This window comes from Diadema antillarum, unplaced genomic scaffold, assembly GCF_040938485.1.
Source record: "Diadema antillarum isolate AM-2024a unplaced genomic scaffold, OU_Dant_1.0 scf00000098, whole genome shotgun sequence".
In the NCBI taxonomy this organism is placed as follows: domain Eukaryota; kingdom Metazoa; phylum Echinodermata; class Echinoidea; order Diadematoida; family Diadematidae; genus Diadema; species Diadema antillarum.
This window is the reverse complement of record NW_027270987.1, coordinates 202,443-222,428: the sequence shown is the minus strand read 5'-3', so window position 1 is coordinate 222,428 and position 19,986 is coordinate 202,443.

Genomic DNA, 19,986 nt, shown 5'->3' with positions numbered 1-19,986 from the left:
TTTTTTTTTTTTGGTGCCAGGTAAAAATGTCAGAGGTAAAAATGTCAGAGGTAAAAATGTCAGAGGTAAAAATGTCAGAGGTAAAAATGTCAGAGGTAAAAATGTCAGAAGTAACAATGTAAATAGCGCCCATTCATCATCGTAAGCCATCTATGTCGCTTTGTGCTACCTAGAATTTGTCACCTACAATTTGGAAATACTTCGTTTAGCTGTACTCGCTACTATAGTACATGTATTATGTTTGCAATGTTTATTGCGCTTTTGTGTTCACATAACAAGTGTATTTGCTATCCCATCTCATTAAAATTTGTCTGCTCGAATATGTTCATTGACAGAGTACCTTGCGGGGGAAAAAAGAAATTTTTCCCTACATATATTGGTGGAAACAGAAGTACCAGTAATTTTCCGTCTTTGCTGTAAACATGGTAATGTGGCATGCGGGCTGCTCTCGTCATTAAAAATTGGGTGGATATTGGACAGGCTTTCCTCAAAGAGACACCTTACATTCATTCATTCACGCAGGTGATAAAGCATGTTGCTATTTGGTTAGAATATACTAGTATACAGCAGATGCCGGATTAACAATCAACACGGTAATGACGGAATAACACGGATGTCGGGTTTCGTCAATATGCCGCCTAAAACTGTCTGGGAAAGAGTTCGGTTGAACTGGGCATAGTTTCGATAGCAAAACAAATGAACGAACAAACAAAAAAAAAGAAACAAAAAGGACATAGGCACATAATGCCTCTTAAAGGACGTGTAGTTTAGTAAATGCAGTAATATTAGTAGAAAACATTTGAGCAAGTTTGAGGAATATCGGTCAATCCGTTCAAAAGATTTGAATTTTTAAAGTTTCAGCGCATTCCGCCATTGCTGGATTTAGGACTACTACAGTTTGCATATGACGTCACATATCACGTAGCACAATATCGAATAAATTTCATTCTGTATAAAGTACACATTCCCTCGACTTGTTGCTCACATATTACATTCAGGGTAATAATATTCCCACTGTTCTCTGAGAGAGGCAAGTCAAAGTGCTCATTTAATGCTAGAAAAGTGAAAATAGTTGAATCATCTTTATAATATTCTTTATATTGTTCTTCGTAATGTGTCATCACAAACTTCAGTTACTATAGTAAATCTTCTCATCCAAAGAAGGCTACACAAAAACTTAAAAGATGTATAACTTTTGAACGGATTGTCCGATTTCCCTCCAATTTTCACCCATGTGTTTGTAATCAATATTGTCATGACCTTTTTGCTGCATTCACCCCATCCACACATGATGGAATTTGGGAGAAATGTCCTTTAACATTGGTCAAGTACGTGGCAGAGCGTGTTGCACCCCCTCCCCCATATTAATCAACTCTCACAAATAAGAGGTCTTTCCTAATCTGCGATTTCTGAAAAAGTCACGTTTTTCGAGGCGAGTTTTTTTTCTCTCGGTGGGTGTTGTTATAGCACATGAATGTACATGTGTAAAGCCAGTAGCTGTTCATATTGTTTGGACTATTCATCACACAATTTCGTTCATGCGTTCACGATAACAAAGGGAGTATCTGGGATATCGGAAAAGGTTGAAACACCTTGGCTGCCTTTACTCCCACACAAACATTGTTTTAAATCGAAACACGGTGTGTCGGTGTTTTCAGGACGTGTTCTCGCTCTTTAAATTATTCTTTGGGAAAAAAAATTCTTTGAAAGTTAAAGTGGGAAAAGCCCTGTTGAACCATCGAAGATTTTAAAGGCTGATTAGGAGAATACCACGTTAATAAAAACACCAAAAATCCTTTTTTTGGGGGAAAATTTTCATGCCATAATCGCTGCTTACATTACCACCTTATCATCGCCTTAACATTCTTATATCTGACAATGACGAGTATTTCTTTTTTGCATTAGTTCTCAATTATGCATTTTTAAAATATTCATCTTATAAATTTAAAAAATATATATATTTAACTAGACTCCCGACTCGCAACCGCAGGACCCGAGTCCGATTCCCGCCAAGTGCTTACGTCCATGGGCAAGATGTAGGCCTATTCATCCACCGTGTCCCTCACCCTCGACCCAGGTGTGTAAATAGATACCTGGCAACGCTTAAGTAATGATAATGGCAGGACTCCGTGGTAGAGCAGTGGCAACACTGAAGAGGCTGTTCTGTATAAAGAAGATCTTTATTATTATTATTATTATTATTATTATTATTATTATTATTATTACTATTATTATTATCATTATTATTATTATTATTATTATTATTATTATTATTATTATCATTATTATTATTATTACACCGTGTTATCATCGAACATAAACATCAAAGGGCTGGAGAAAGAAAACAATACTATACATATAAAAAATAACAAATAAACAAAAAAATGGGATATATGGTTTTCATGAATGTACCGGTTACTAGATTCCTTGAGGGAAAATATCAACAACATTGAACGCACGAGTAAACCGGCATATTGTTGTCATTTCTGCAAATGCCATCACATGCATCACATGATGACCCGCATCGCTGTTATCGTTATTAGCATGTTCATTTTGTTTTCTGTAATATCATTGCCATGTGTTCATTGATCAAACACGGCAAAAGTCAGCCAAGGTGGTCCATATACTTTATGCCATTTGTGTCTTTCTCAGAATAACAATTGCGCATTGTTTGGAAATCCATCTATATTCCGTACCTTTTGGTAAACACGTTAATGATGATAATTTATTAGGCTTTATTTGTTCCGAGTGCAAACAAAATAAAAAGTCAAAGCAAAGCGGAATACAATGGACAAAATATAAGTATAGAAAACTACGATAATAACAGGGATCAAAACAATGTGATATGAGGATAATAGTGAAGAATACACCAACGCAGATGCTTTTTGTCTGAATAATGATAGCCCATGCTGATTGTGCAAATAATCTCACAGTGTCTGCATTATAAAATTTCACGCCACAAAAGAAAACCAACCGCATAGAATAAAAGGTGTATAGTAGCGGCTAAATACAGTAGAAAAAATAATGTTCACATACAGAATCCCAAACACAATGTATCAATAAGAGATAGGCTATTATCAAACTGATTTCTATGAACAAGGAAAATACTAAGTGTAATAGAGAAGAATAAAGCCAAGATAAGATTCACGTGACAGATATGGTAAACATGTTGCCAGCATGCTTTCAGCTGCACAGCTGGTGGGTGAATGAACGCAGTGTTTCAAACAATCACTGGAAAACATCTCTCTAGTTTTGTTTTTTTTTTCTTCTTCTTTGACTGATTGACATCGAAATGCACGATTAACTTGCACTTCAGACCGATAACTTGCCTTGTTCAGCGAAAATAGAACAAACAATGGCATCCGATACGACAGAATATCAAGTTTTATAGAAGAAAATAAAACTTTTTAGTGGCTTGTGGGTTGAGAAAAAAATATCTTTACTCCCAAAAGAAACATGTTACAAAGAAAAAAAACCAACAGTATTGTTCACTGATTTGTTATATATGATTACATGACTTATCAAATTCACTAACTGTATAGACAAATTTTTGATAAAAATATGTTCTTGGCACATGATTTTTGAGTGATCATGTGTTATAAGTACACGCTCCGCTTTTCAGTACTTCACTACTTTTTTTTTCATCTTTATATTTACTTTTTGCCACTATTGCATTCTATGTTTTTTTTCTCTTATTATTCATCATGTTTATTCCTATACAAATGTTTTGTTTTATACTTTATGACTTGTACTTCTTACATACTGTTAGACAATACAATTTGTCACATGTTTACTTTGTATCATGTATTACCATAGGATGGTAGTACAGTATAATTGAATTGAATTGAATTGAATTGAATTGAATTGAAATGCATTGTATATTATCTATTTTGTATAATACGATAATATATCATCATTTATCTTTGTTTTTTTAATCTTCAAAGTTTTTCGATAAACATCATAAACGCAAATATGGCAACAATGACAGGATTTACGACAACATAGATAGGTAGAATGATAATTTTAGGTAGCTTATGCGTTATCACGACAATTACACTTGTTTTCAGGAAAGACTGTGAACAAATGATGAAAAAAGGTAGTCGATGTGACCAAATTAGAATAACTAGTTTGATAACTGGAATAGCAAGTCGCAGTTATAAATGAATTGCCCATTGTTCACAACTTTATGAAGACAATTACCAATGTGGAATATTTTAAAAAAAAGTGATGTAGGACTTTTGTTATATCAGGACAGTTTTCTTGAAAAAAAAAGAAAAGAAAAAACTGTAGCAGACGCGCGTGTCATTCAAGATTTAAAGAAAAAGGGAGAAGATGATTATGAAAGAATTAACTGATTAAATATTTCAGCATCAGATCTAGGGTTCTTTCAAGGAGAAAATAATGGGAACACACAAAGTAACGCGGTTGCGCCGCCTATTTGACTGGATTTTGGCAGATTTTGGACAAATACTCTTACCTTAGAGATCAATAAACCGCAACCTTGCATGGGGAAAATGTTCTGACGGAGCAGCAGCCGTTAACGCACACTCGGCGTATTACCGCAGTTTCCTCGCCAGGCGGCAAAAGATAACTTGCGTCATTGCCATGATCACAACTAAAACAGCTGACGGAAATGATCATATGTTTGTAATTTCCATTCTCCTTAAACTCTGCAAACGTGAACTAAATTTCAAAGTACTAGTATATTCTTTTCCCAAAAAGCCCCCCCCCCAAAAAAAAAAAAAAGAAGGAAAAAACATGAGCTAACATAATATGGTATCACAGAAAAGGGTGATGTTGCTTATTTCGAAGGTTAGTTATTCCTAAAACACACTAACTTCCTGTTCTTTAATCCAAAAATGAAAATAGAGTTCGCTTATCTAACACTTATGACGATATTCCGATGGTTCGTTAATCCGAAAATCCAAGAAGATTCGTTATTGCGAAGGTGTGTTAATCTAAGTCCGTCCGCCGTATATCTTCGTTAATCTGAATATGAAAACAAACAAACAAACAAAGTACGTATTGACGAACCTTACGAATTACAAACCTTATTCCGTTTTCAGATTAATAAACATTCGGAATAGCGGGCCATTTTTTTTTTTAATTTTGGGTTAATGAACCATCGGAATATCGAACTGTATATCACTTTGGGATAAACGACCATTAGGAATAATGAACCTTTTAAAACATATTCTGGTTTAAGTGACGATCCTTCGGAATGACGAACCTTATTTCATTTTCAGGAACCTTTGGAATGACGAACTGTAACCGGCAGAATAAATGTTTCACAGATAAGAATTTGTGTTCATATTGTCGCACTTTACGAAGACAACTCTTGTTTTTCGCACGTATTAAGACATCTACCCCGTCTCCATGGTAACTGTGTATCATGCAGTAGGGATGCACTATGTTAAGTTAAGGTGTGAGAGCAACGCGTGACTTGTATCATTCACGCTTTGAAAAATATCGTATATTCTGCATCACGGAGCGATTATTGACTCGGACGTGTGCGTCTCTCACTGACATAGTGCGTGCACGTGTCATTGTGTGTGCGTGTGTTACAAGTGAGTGTGTGTTGGTTGTTTTATATCTGATAGCATGTAGAGTGTATAGATGCATACTAGTATATACATTGTATATCCCTGATGAAGATTCCGAGAAACAGACCGAAAGCTTGGTTATATAAAACGACGTTGAGACTTATAATAGCTATGCGTCCATATACGTCCATCAGCCATTTTCTCCCATTGTAAAAGAATAATGAAGGAGCTGCATTAATGCTGTACCCCATCACTGAATTTCACGTAGTATCAATTCGACCAATCACATGTCTTGTTGCAAATACTCTATTTACTATATGCATAATATAATTATGTACAGTACATGAAATGGGACGTAGCAATGATTATACGTCAGGCGTGCGTGCGTTCGCGCACATACTTGTGTTGGTTTTCAAGAAATCATCTAACTTTTTGTCGGTGCATACTATGACAGAGAAGTAGAGCATATAAACAAAACAAAAGGAAATGAAAGACTGGCACATTAAGCCATCCTTCCTGTAGTTATCCATGTAGTTCTTTGGTTTTAAAGCTTAATTCAACGTTCTTTTTTTCTCATATTTTCCGTTAACTCCGGTAGCCATGGCTTTTATTATTCATTGCTTAAAATTTACAATCCGGTGTCTTTGACAACAAAACGCAATGCGGATGTTCGATATCCCCATCATGTCATGGTAAACGTGAAAAAAAAAAAACCCGAAGAATAAGAATCACCCTATTTTCAAAGAGACGAAATTGATGAATAGAGTAAAATGAAACAAAAAAGACAAGTGGAAGTATTATCAAAAGTGGACACAACATTAAAAACGTTTGGAATTTGAAGTTTGAATAATGTCTTCATTAGGAAGAGATATCGGTACAGTAAGCACGCAATTTTCCAACTCTGTGAGTGGTGACTTGATTATCCGTTTATTTTGTCGTATCGTGTATTGTGTATTTCTGAGGCCATTATCTTCGTGAAGCATCTGTTTATCTGTTTGTTTGATTTATTTTCTTCACCATAATATTTTGCATACATAAATCAAAATTCTTTTCATTAATGTCACAGAAAAACATCAACATACAGATTACAATGTACATGCATTCGAAGAAAGAAAACAGATGTGCACATTAATTCCATTAACAAAATATATATCTCATTTTGAATTTGCAAATGATTAACTTAGAATTTATGAAGGAGAAGCGGATGCTTGAACACGTGGCAACCCAGAAAACCTATCGGGAGAAGGGGGGTTGTGGGGGGGGGGGGGTTGGTCGAACGTGTAGAAACATACATGTACAAATTTTGTTGAGCAGAACTGGAAAAAACCTGAACATATATAATGCATTGCGTTAGGTCTTATTTTCTGGAGCATAGATACTAATAAGAACATGGTTAATTATGATTATGAAGATTACAATGGTATCCTGCATTTCTATTACACTTAGATTTGCTTAATTTGTCTCTTGAAACACAGGTATGGGAAATCTTAGAATTTGAACTTGCATATCATGACGCCTGCTCACCTTCGCTTGTATTACAATGGGGATTGCATTTATATTGTTGTAAATCTGAGTCAATCATTGTCTCCAAGACCAGTGTTTCCACTGCTATAGATTAAAATATCACTCAATAGCTTTGTTCAGTTGACTTATAACCATGTTTTGAAAAAAGGAATGCAGGAATGAAATGTAATCAAATTAAATCAAATCAAGTCAAATCAAACTTGCAAATCAAGTGCGGCACGTTGTCATTGTCTCGAAGCTCTCCCACCGATTTGCTCATAAAGATATAAATCATGTTTTGGTGAGCAGATAGTAAGGACATACTGCCCCCTTTACAGGCACTATAATTTATGGGTCATTACAACTATATATATATATATATATATATATATATATATATATATATATATATATATATGTACAACTGTACATTGTACACAGGCAATGAACAAGAAAGTACATGAATGTGTATATGTACAATGATGATACAGAAACCAATAAATCAAATCAAATCAAATCAAATATTTCGTGCGAATGATATTTTTCAGATTTTAAAAAAATATATATAACCCGGAAAACAACGACGACAACACAACAACAAAAGAATAGCAACACACCAAGGTCACACATCATGTGACCAATGGTACTGGAAACATGTGATGCTGCAGCATTTGAAATTCCGCTATATACTTTCTAATGCCATATACTCGATCTCAATCGTAAATTTTACAGTTCCGTTCGTTTTTGTTGTATACTCTACTGATTGATGCCAGCTTGAGAGGATTATTTTAACTTTTAAGAGCAGACTCGTTAAAGTAGAGCTCAATAATGCTTATATGACCTGTTTTTTTTTATATAATTATTGCCACCCACATCTTGTAATTTGAAACGACTAAGTTGAGACTATACCCACCCGAGGCTGTCACGCTCCTCTTCCCACGTACGATATACAGTGAACTTTTGCCCGCATTATGGTAATATAAGCTTTATAGTATGCGTTTTGCTAATTCTGTTGCATCTGGAGGGGGTGAATCCGCTTTTATGTTATGTTCTATCAATAAGCTGATATATCAGGCTCCAGAATTCTCAGATTATTATTATCACTTTTATTTTTTATATGCTGGTTAGGCAAAGGAGTGAAATCAAGTCGTTGGATATTGCCCTGTTCAGTTTCTTGTTTTCGCAATAAGCCTTTCCGGATTGTTTGAACAGAAGAAGTAAACTTCCTTATGGGGGTGGGGCTACTCGGAGCTTGTAAGACACATTATGATGATGATGATAATGGAATTGATATTCATAGCAACAATAATGATAAAACAGTGACCGTAATGATGAATAAATTGTGATAATAATGATAAGCAAATGATGATGACGATAATAATAATGATGATGATGATGATGATGATATCCTGCACTATTATCCTCATATCATATTGTTTTGATCTCTGATATTACCGTATTATTCTATGCTCGCATTTTGTGCATTGTAATTGTGCCTGTCATTCAATCCGCTTTGATTTGACTTTTGATTTTGTTTGCACTCGGAACAAATAAAACCTATGCATGCTGTGTTTGCCAGAAGGTATATGACGTACGGAATATAGACCAATTTTCAAACAATGCGTCATTGTATTTTGGGAAATACACAGGACATTAAGTATGGACCACTTGGCTGACTTTTGCGCGTGTTTGATCAATGAACACATGGCAAGGATATCAGGGAAAACATAAAAAACATGATAATAACAATAACAACAATACTGGTCATCATGAGATTAACATTGACGACTGGATGCATGACGGCATTTGCAGAAATGACAACAATATGCCGGTTTACTGGCGCGTTCAAAGTTGTGGATATTTTCCCTCAAGGAATCTAATTACCGGTACATTCATGGAAACCATGAGTATCCATCTTTTTTTTTTTTTTTTTTATATGTAGAGTAGTTTTTTCCTTGCCCCAGCCCGTCGTTGATTATATTTGATGATAACATAATATAATAATAATAATAATAATAATAATAATAATAATGATAATAAGTAAGTTGTGATAATGATGATAAATAAATTATGATAATAATGATAAATGAATCGTGATGGTAATGATGATAATCACTATCACCTACGTGATTGCGTAAAATGCTCCCGTCCCGCATATGATTACCATAGAAAAGTCATTGCGCGCCCGGACGCCTCTATGGATAGAGCTGAGATAGGGAGAAGAGAAAACCCATGGGTTAAAGGTCCAGTGGACCTTTTGGAGGAGTGATTTTAAAAATGTTCAAGATATCACATTTGAAGCATATGTGTAGATCTGTTGTGTCACAAAGCATACTACCTTATAAAATTTTCGCAATAAAGCCTAAAATATAAGGTGATATCAGTATTTTTCTCCATAAGCCATAACTGTAGACGGTTTAGTGTGGAAGCATTCTTATTATAACTATTGTTCACATTTTGTGTATTTAACAATACTTAACATCGATTATACGGATTGAAATTTTTACAGTGGTTGTTTCTATCCCTAACTCACATTTTAGAACTATTTAAAATCACTAATGCTGTGTTTTTGTTTCATCTGCAAATGGTAAATTATGCCTCTAAGGACTGACCAAAGGCGTTTGAGGGGGCGCTAAAACCTCCCAGTGGTATCAGCTTAATTGGTTGGCACTCTCTGGTTGAAATTCTAATTTATGTCGTGCTAGAGAAGCAAGTATGGAAATAACACATATTAAATATGTAGCTTCAAGAGAGACGTTACGTCTTATAATGTAGCAACATTCTTCAAACTTTAACCCATCAAGTAAAAACACAAAACAAAACCAAATACAAAACAAAACAAAACAAAACAAACAAAAACTGAAACCAGCTTAAAATTTGACCACATTTTTGTTTCTAATGTTCACATGTTTACACGAGACAGTGAAATTAGTCATGTTCGTCCATGTAAGTTATTTGAGGTGTAATGATATAATCATGAAAATATTTCCCCATTGACACAATACACACAAAATGATATTTACTAAATTTCCTCTGTTAACAAGAAAAGATCGCAAAGAATGGATTGTATTCTCCGAATCAAATCACCTTGGAGTTGACATAACTTAAGAAGCACCGACTTTTATGTTGAACAAGAGGGCGTTTCGGGGCTTGCTAAATTATAGAGCAAAACTGTGATACTTGTTATTACATTACTTTTTTATAAATAGAAACCACAATTGAAGTGTTTTTGTGAGACGTATTTATTTGTGTTTCAATATTTTGTTGGTGGACCGCAACTAGCAATTATAGACACATGACCGGGGTCTTCTTACGGTAAGTTACCGTTCACTATTTTGTGGGGTTTTTTGAGGAATATATTTATTTGTACATGGCCTTCTTACGTCATACATTAGATATCATATACTATATAACGCGTGCTCATGCATTTTTGGTTGAACGGAGGAAAGAGTGAAAATTGTGTGTGGGTGCGTGTGTATGTGTGTGTGTGGGGGGGGGGTCGACGAATAAAAGATTTCATTGTCTTTAACCCTTTGTGCGCTATACGTGCCGATTGGCACAGAAAACCACGTACTGTTCAAAGTTTGTGATCGAGAAAGGGCTTAGCGATGCATGCTGATGCTATTTTGGTCCGAATGTTACGTGGTCAAACAAATCACAGACATGCACTCTAAAAGATAAAATGGTAAATTGTCATTTTCAATGTTGCCACTGGTCCGACCTGTAGTTAAATGTTAAATTCAACACTAACAATTAGATTTAGCACTCAAAATTTCGAACTCCAACAATTTGAGTGTTACATTTCACATTTACAAAAAGGTCGGAGGAGTGACAGCATTTAAGATGTTGATTTACCATTTTATATTTTTTAGAGTGTGTAATGTGCACAGAATAGACACTCTGATAACTTACAATGATCTCGCTTGATGAAAAATATATTAAAGAGCTCACAACGTATAGGATGATATAGCATCTGCAAAAGTAGCGACTTGTAGAGCAAAAATTAGACTTTAGTTTCCCCGACAATGCACTTACGAAATGTGTCACGTGGTACTATATATTTTATTTCTACCATATTTTAGGATTCAATGCGTGACGATCTTACCTTTTGATCTCAAGTGTATCAATACATAGAGAGTTTTCGTAGTATAGCATATATACCGGTATATTGCATCTTTCGTAAGTCGAGTATGGTGACGTTAAATTCCAAACAGTATACAATTTCTACCAGCAGATCGTACACGTATACCGCACCAACAATAACGCATTTTCATCTCGTAGTTGATGTCTATCTGACGGCATGAACAGGATTTCGTCAAAGATCTGCGACAACAGGACGACACGGGTATGGTGTCCTACCAATTAGATCAGTGCCTTGCCTATATAGTCTATACATACGACCCAGCACATGAAAAGGAAAATATAAACATGTGTTGCATGCAAGGGCGTCGATCCGTTTTCATGATGGGGGGTGGGGGGGGGGGGGGAGGGGCAATCATCCAACCCCTCCCATACGAGGGAGCTTTTGCATTCTGGGCATTGAATTGTAATGAAAGTATCTGGTATACACATTTTTGATGGAATATTTGGGAAATTGTCAATCAAAAAAAAAAGTGCGCTAAATCAGATGGAGGTGAACCGGACGAGGGAAAGGTTAAATGGAAGGGGATATTCCCCTCCCACATGAGAGAACTTTTGAACTTTGGGAATTGTAATGACAGATCTGGTGCACACATTACATGAAACATTCGGAAATTTGTCAATCCCAGACATGTAAAACGGCTCAGGAAAGGGACCGAGCCTGTGAGGGGGATTACCCCATCCCACGTGAGGGAGATTTTGCACTTTCAGAATTAAAATTCATTGGTTTTGGGCACACTTTGGGTGAAATATTGGGACAATTTTCGATTTTAAAAAAAGCAAGGAAATCTTCCACATCTCGGGAATTATTGGGGAAGGGGGGGGGGGGGGGCAAAATGATATGTTTGTCTCCCCCCCCCCCCCCTTGGTTGCATGGATTCCAGGAGGATAAACTGTGGTTATTGTTCTCCAGTTCTCCAGTTCGTACATAGTACGTACTTCCTCTGTCATGTCTGTAGATCGTACACATTCAGGTATATAATACTTGCCCTGAAGACATAGACACACACGAACGGCACCGCTCAAACACACAGACAGACGGACAGACAGACACATACAAGCATACACACACATACATACATATTCACTCATCGTAGAAAATTTTCTTTGATAACTATGTAATTCATGTGTATTATACACGCAATCAAGCCTAAACTGTGAGTGATGTGTCTGCCAAGTACTCAAGGCAACCATACGGAACAAGAGCTATATTTTTAATCATTTTTTTTTTTTAAATATCGTGTCAAGTTTCACGGATATCGATACAGATACCACACAGGCGGGGCCGTGCTAACTACACCACATAAGTGTCAATAGCATAGTACTTGAGTTTCCATTTGCGACCGAAATATCATTGGTCGTAATGTGTGATTTCAACATGTGCAATACAGCCATATACACGACGTCTCGCTGGACAAGAACAACAAAATGGCATCTCGCCTTTTGAGCAGACATACTTCCCGGTTAACATGGTTAATCGCCATGTGAGATTTGTGCTTCATGGCAAGTGCCAAAGCTGATGTCCTACGTAATATGGCATGAACCAAACGACAAGGAACCAGGAACTTTGCTGGAAATGTTCTTGTTCCTTCCTTCGTCTCGATCAATAAAGCTGAGAAGATTATATTATAATTCATCTAGTACGGTTGTATTGTTGGGGCTTACATTGTGAGGACTCGCATTGTCATATTGAATGGTTCGTGATGGATTTGTCGACCCTCAAATCTGACTGGGAGAAAATGATTGATTGTGCTATTTAGCAGCGCCGAGCATGAAATCCAAGCAAGCTTACCTGGCGTTATCGAGTCATTTGGATGTTCAGTGATATCGCGAGGACGCGCCTATACCACCGTTAAACGTGGCAAAGACTGGAGGTTAATGTTGCGTTGTCATAGCAACCCCTCACGGGGGTGATGTGATGTTTTCCCCCCACATCGCCTGAAAGAAAGGAAAGGTACTCCCCCATTAAGGGTGTAGGAGTTCACCGGTTAGTGTGAAATATAAGGAGCACTTCAGTATCAACTACGCGACGTCCTTGTCTATCGTTTCTGTGAACTAGCTGTGACGTGTGCCTATGCGGAATATGCACGGCCGTTTCAAGCTAGAATGACAAAAATATTATGGCCTCCATAAGAAATCCTTAATTCGGGAAATTTCAGAATATGTTGGTTTCGGGGAACCCGAAGAATTGATTAGTTGAAAAACTTGAACCCAGTATCTGTGTTCACGAGACTCGAGGTCCTTTAAGCTTCGAAGAATGTTATGGTGTAATCAAGCCTTTAAGACTTGTGTTTTACGCTCGGAATAACGTTCTTTTATCTGTATGATGGATTGAGCTGAAGGATTTGGCGTCTCCATCCCCATATAATGAACACGTTAATGCCTTTCTTTATTGTAAAATGACACATAGCACTAGATGAGAGGTTTTAATATAGCATCACGGAATAAGGGCAACAAGCTCATTACCCTAGAAATTGACAAAATTCCTCCGGGGTATTTGCTTTACTGCTCTCCTTAAAGGCGACCGCGTGTTTTAACCCGCTACACCCCAACATGGTGATTCCTCATACAACATGGCTATACAGGTTACACCCAGCTCCAGTAAGGAACGGGTTAACTGATTATTGGGATTCAGTTTGGAGTTAACGCTAAGACATGCAACGAAAGAAAGACAGTACGCACGCACAGTCATCATCCGTGCTTCATTTTATTGCAAGATATCCGGTATTATAGTTTGTGAGTGTGGAGAACATTATTTTTGTCTCTCTGTGGGGATTCCGCGTCAGACTATAGTTTGGACGACAGCATTAAGGAAAAGTGGTGGTACCCTATTCTGCGCTTTGGCATCTCTGGTCATTTCGTTCGATCTCAGAGTGGAATAAACAAGCCTCTGCATGAAAAAACTATGTCTCTGAAGTTGAAAGCCGGATACAGAAATGCAAGTAAGTACTTTCTAGCGCTTGATGTCATTATTGCGTCTTTGATCATCATTAAATATCGATCATTGCATTATTTCGAATATTTTTCTCTTAATGTGGTCATCTTAACACTGAAGAAAAGTAATACTTCAGAGAATAATCATTTTATCTAACATGCAGTTAGGAAGAACCAAGTACTAGATACTAGAATTCTCATGCAAATTTCGTCCTTGTGCGTTTGCTTATGTTGCTACATCCACTGTCTGGCAATCTACACAATGTATGATTAATATAACTGATTATTTTTTTTTACGTCGGTGTTGGTACTATCATCTCAAGGGACAATAAACAACACTTTAATCGAAATACCACAACCATGAACTCTCCACAGTATACAAGGACGTCAGTAAAATAATTCACGCGAATTAATTTTCCCGAGACTCCTCATTCACACAGCTCATGGTAATACATGGTAAACATGATTGCGCCAGTGATTGGAATAATCTATAATGATGATGGAACTGGGAGGCGTAACGAATATTGAAGCGATCAGTGACAAAAAAAAAAGATTACAAAAGTCTTTTTTTTTTTCTTTGACGCTTTGTGAGATGAATTTTAATTCTGTCATCACTAAGGAATTACACGTTCTTGTTTGTTATACTTCATGATACTTTTATGATGTATTTTCTACAAAATACTTAAATAATAATTGTGCAATGTTTGCTTTCTGTTTTGTTACGGTTTTGTGGACGAATGGAAGTAAACGTTAGTTGAATGAACTGAACTGAACTGCTGTCGAAAAAAAAAAAAGGACAGAGAGCATTCTTCATATACCACGCGACAGCGAGGGCATTGTTGGATATTTTTGGTAGCTCAATTAAAAAAAAATCCTCACCTAAAGTCCATCAACTTTGACTATTATAAAGCAACTTGATGATGTTGGAATGGATTGAAAAAAAAAACCCCAAACAAACACACACACACTGAAGGGCATTACTTGCGAGATACTTATGAACAAAAGTAAACCGCTCTGGAATTGGTTAATCTAACATTAAGGTGTCGACATAGGAAATCTTGACTAATGTGTATTCAATCAATTACAATTTTTCGCTTTTTTCATTTTGAAGGGGTTCACACCCATATTCAAGCGCGATTGTGCATAGCTGAATAAGTACACACTGACAGATTGTAGGACCATGTAGCTCAGATTCTTCGGTGTGGGATGGCTGGGGGGGGGGGGTGAGGGGGACGGGTAATTACCTGACACGAATAGGAGGACCACATTTCATTTCATTCGTTTTCATCCCCCCTCCCCCCCCCCAAAAAAAAAGAGATATTTACAGTAATGATTGTGTGAATGATTACACAACATGCTTGTGTAAATACGAAGATTTCAAGTAATGATTATGTGCATGCGTAAGTGAATTGTTATATAATTGAGGCAGAAACATTAATTACCGTCGTATATCAAACAATGGGTAAATAGGTAGGCTATTGGAAATATGTACACTGCAACGACCCGACACGCACCGAACATATCGCGAAGCGAATTTAATGAATGAGATGGGTTCCGCTCGTTTGCGCCAGCGGTAACCTTACCCCCCACCAAAAACACGCTGGGTATAAAGGTTGAAGTTTTCACGGCATGAGATAGGTCCCAGTATTGAATTTACCGCGAAGGCGCTCTCGTTTAATGTTATTCATTTGCATGAATCAGTCCTCGAAATCGAAAAGCATGCTCCGCTTCGAGTCCCTCGCCGGAATGTTTTCAAGTATAATCTTACGATCATGGAGAATGTATCCAATAAATCTAAGCGAGTACAGTACACAATTATAGAAAGGGGCAAAAACAACGGTTGGGCGAGAAAGGGGCAAATGCATCTAGTTCACATGAATATTCACCTATGTCATGTAGGTTACTGTCTGTTTGTACGTACGAACCTAGTTTTACGCCTGCCTTTCCTGCAGTATCAATTTAAACCTCTCGTTTTCTCTTCTTTTGACTTCGAATTTACCCCTTGTTTCTAAAGGAAGTACAGCGTAATAGCGATTAAATTGTCTTAGATTGAAAGTTTTTATTATTTTCACTTTTTAACCGTTATTATTATCATTATTATTATCATTAATGATAATAATAACAATAATAATAATAATATCATTATTATTATTATAATGATATTATTATTATTATTATTATTATTATTATCATCATTATTATCATTATTAATGTTATTGTTATCATTATCATTATCATCATCATTATTATCGTTACTATTATTGTTGTTCTTGTTATCATAAGACAAATGGAAATTTACGTGATGCTTATTAAAACATCAAACGGCATCATCAAAATGTTCTGCATAGTTGGCAATACAAGCGATGCATTGACAAATTTACTACGATCGCTGTAAAGCTAAAGCAGTGACACTAACTGGTCTAAATCATATCAAACTGTCAACTCACTTTTCCTACTTTTCAGCTGACACGTTTTATAAGATTTCTTCATATTATATATATTTCATATAAATTTCATATCTAATCCTATTCAAATATCCAAGGGTTTATGATGATCATTTCATTTCATTTCAGTTTAGTTTTATTTCTGCATTTACAGTTCAATATAACACAACAAAATGTTAGTATCGGCACCATTTTGAATTGCATGCATCCATATACACTGCATACAGTGTAGTTGTGTACTTCAGAAAACGTATGAAATGAACAGAGGAATCTCAGATTTAAGATCCACTAACATAGGAAATCCTTCCTATAAAGTGTTTAGAAAATGGTTGGAAATGCAGAGGATCATCTTCATAAGCTGAGTTTGACTGGGAAGATAACCCAAGACAATGTTGCAGCAAGACTATTATCAAATACATTATAAATCTCGCCACTCCCAGCTGTGCAAAGGTGAAGTGAAGGTGTGCATGACGGTGCGATGATAAAGCTTATCTGTAGGTAGAGTGTTTGTGAGCCAGCAAAAATGATTCGAATACATTTCATAACCGTCGCAACCCAGGATCATTGCCTTTATTTGAAAGTAAACTAGGAAGAATGGTTCGTCTGCTTTTCTGGTGTTTCGACAAAAGAGGGAGCTATACTCGGGTTATCACCATCGCGTTCATTATTGTCTTGGTACTTTCGGCAGTAATAAAACGGTAACAAAATTTTCACCGTTGATGAAAGTTTCTAAACTCAGAGAACGAAAAAAAAAATGCCATTGTCGTCGTCATCATCGTCATGTCTGTTTGTATACTGTAATCTTCAAAAAGCTGCATAAATAAACTTTGAAATTAAAATTGAATAGCGACAATGAGAAAACCTACAGATCTTCATTCCATATCAGGAAAATCACCAAATTGCATTCATTCAGTTCATTGACAAAGCATTCCGTGACCTCTCTATACCGTAAGTTATTGTAATTTAGGAGTTAATTGTCCTTCATTTCCATAATTCTTGATCGCTTTTTGTCATTCCCCGGGTTTATCAGATGGCGGAATTAAAGAATTAATGAAAAAGAAAAGGAAAAGAAAAGAGCCATGAATTTCTGTTCATCGTAACATTCACATGCGTTGCAACTACATTGTATTGTGTGATCTTTCCGCTTTATTTTCTCCGTGTAAAATCAGCTAATGACTTCTAAAAATACAAAGATTAGCTCTCCTAATCATTTTATCATCACTTTGTTGTCTGACAGGGGAGAGATTTCCTATTTTCATGTTCACATGTAAATTGTCTTCGATAACGCGTTTGTTTTTATGTTCCGTTTTCATGTCGTCCAGTCTTATTTTGAATGCCAGCAGATCTTACACCAAAACATGGCGATCAGCGGATACCTATAAATGTTGGTCACATGATCATGACGTAACAAGAGTTTGTGGAAAATCATATTTTTTTTGTTTGTTCTGTATGCAAAGAGACTATAGAGATCAACATGTTCTTCTGGATACTTGCATTGAGGAATTAACTCTGTAGTCATAGTTTTTGGTTGTTGCTGGGTGTTTTTTTTTTGGGGGGGGGGATGGGAGTATAAAGTTAAATCTTTTATCATGTGATTTCAGCAGTGTCATTTTGAGTTCTGGTTTTAGAGAAAGTGAGCAGAGTCCGACGGAAACATTTTGTTCATGCAGGCAGGCAGGTATAGCTTCTCTAAAACCACTTCCCTTTCCTAGGCTTCCATTTTAATACTATGCAAAATAGACAGATAACTTCAATGGCCTATGACTCGAATGGGTGAGGCTTCTTTCCCCACTTCTATACTTCCACTTTGCTTATAATATATTCATTTTTCGCTCTGCTTGTGCTTCAGTGCCTCGACAGAATGATAATACTACTTTTGTTCGCGTAAAGATTTTCTTTAGGTTTGAAGGTTGTCTACATGGATTGCAGGATGGTGTGTCAATGACCGATTAATGCAAGAGCATTAAGAGCGCCCTCTGCGCTAGGATTTCTGTAATTACAGCTCTACCCACCCAAATTGATGAATTCTTGTGACGAGTTGTTTTCATTGCAACTGATTGACAAATTACCTTTCATCGACGTGAATAAACACCGATTATTCACTTCTTTTTATCATTATAGTAGCATGGGATGATCAAAAAAAAAATCATGGGCATATCTACACGTTTGTTTTTGGTTTTTTTGGGGGGTTTTTGTGTTTTTTTTGCGTTTTTTGGCATGGCTACTACTAAAACACTGAATAATTGATGTTTATTGTACGTCTCTATGAGAGGCAATTTGTCGATCTGTGGCAATAATTACTTTCTATTATATTCTATATAGGAAGTCAGAGAGTGTGGGCCGACGATTTCTATGGTCATATCAGAATCAACACGATGTCGTGTGATATTTTCTGTTTCGCATAGTTATAGTTGTAGAATCACATTCACATACTATAGTTACGCTGATAAAAATACCGGTATCCTTAGCACTGTTGTAAACAAGGAAAGCTTATGAACAATTTCGATTGATTAAACAGTATATCATAGACAGACGTAGCTATATAAAAGGGATCTTCTAATGAACATTTTCAAAGGTTTAATTTGATTTCTATATCAACTACATGTAGTTGCAACAAAGAATGACATACAAGCAGGGGCGGATCCAGGAATTCTGTAAAGTAATATTTCTGGTGCCACTTCCGGGTTTCATTTCCTTTTTCCTTTTTATTTCTTTTGTTTTTAACGTCAAAATAAGGGGGGGGGGGTGCGCCGGTTGCGCCCCCCTCTGGTACCGCCACTGTACAAGTATAGGCCTACAAAAGGCCACATAGTCCCGCGGCTGGAAAATGATAAGAAAGAGTGACGCTTCTTGGGATTTTTCTCTCATTAATTTTCTCTGAAGTCTCTCTCTTGCAACAAATCAAATCTGATTGTTCCAAAGATTCTTAAAGGGACTGTACAGTACTGGTTGAGGTGGGGATTCATGTTTTGCACATTCCTAAGTGAGATAATGAGAAACCTCTTATGAAATATGAAAAAGCATGTAATTCTAAGAAGGGTTCAATGTCTATTTGATGAAAATTGGTTTTCAAATGACTGAGATATCCAAAAAAGTAATAATGATAAAAGGCGACAGGCCACAACTTTATTACGATCTCTTTGTTTCACATTGTTTTTGGATATCTCAGCCATTTCAAAACCGATTTTCATCAATAAACTTTTGATACCCCATGGAATTGCATGCTCTTTGACATCTCATAGAGTGGTTTCTGAATATCTTGCAAAACGTTAAAAACTAAATTCTCACCTAAACCAGAACTGTACACACCCTTTAAACCACGTGGTCAACTCTCTAACTGTCCCCCTAGCTCTAAGAGAGGGAGAGAGAGAGTGTGTGTTAGTGAGTAGGTTAAACGAGCATTGTTGGTGCTTCTTTTCTTA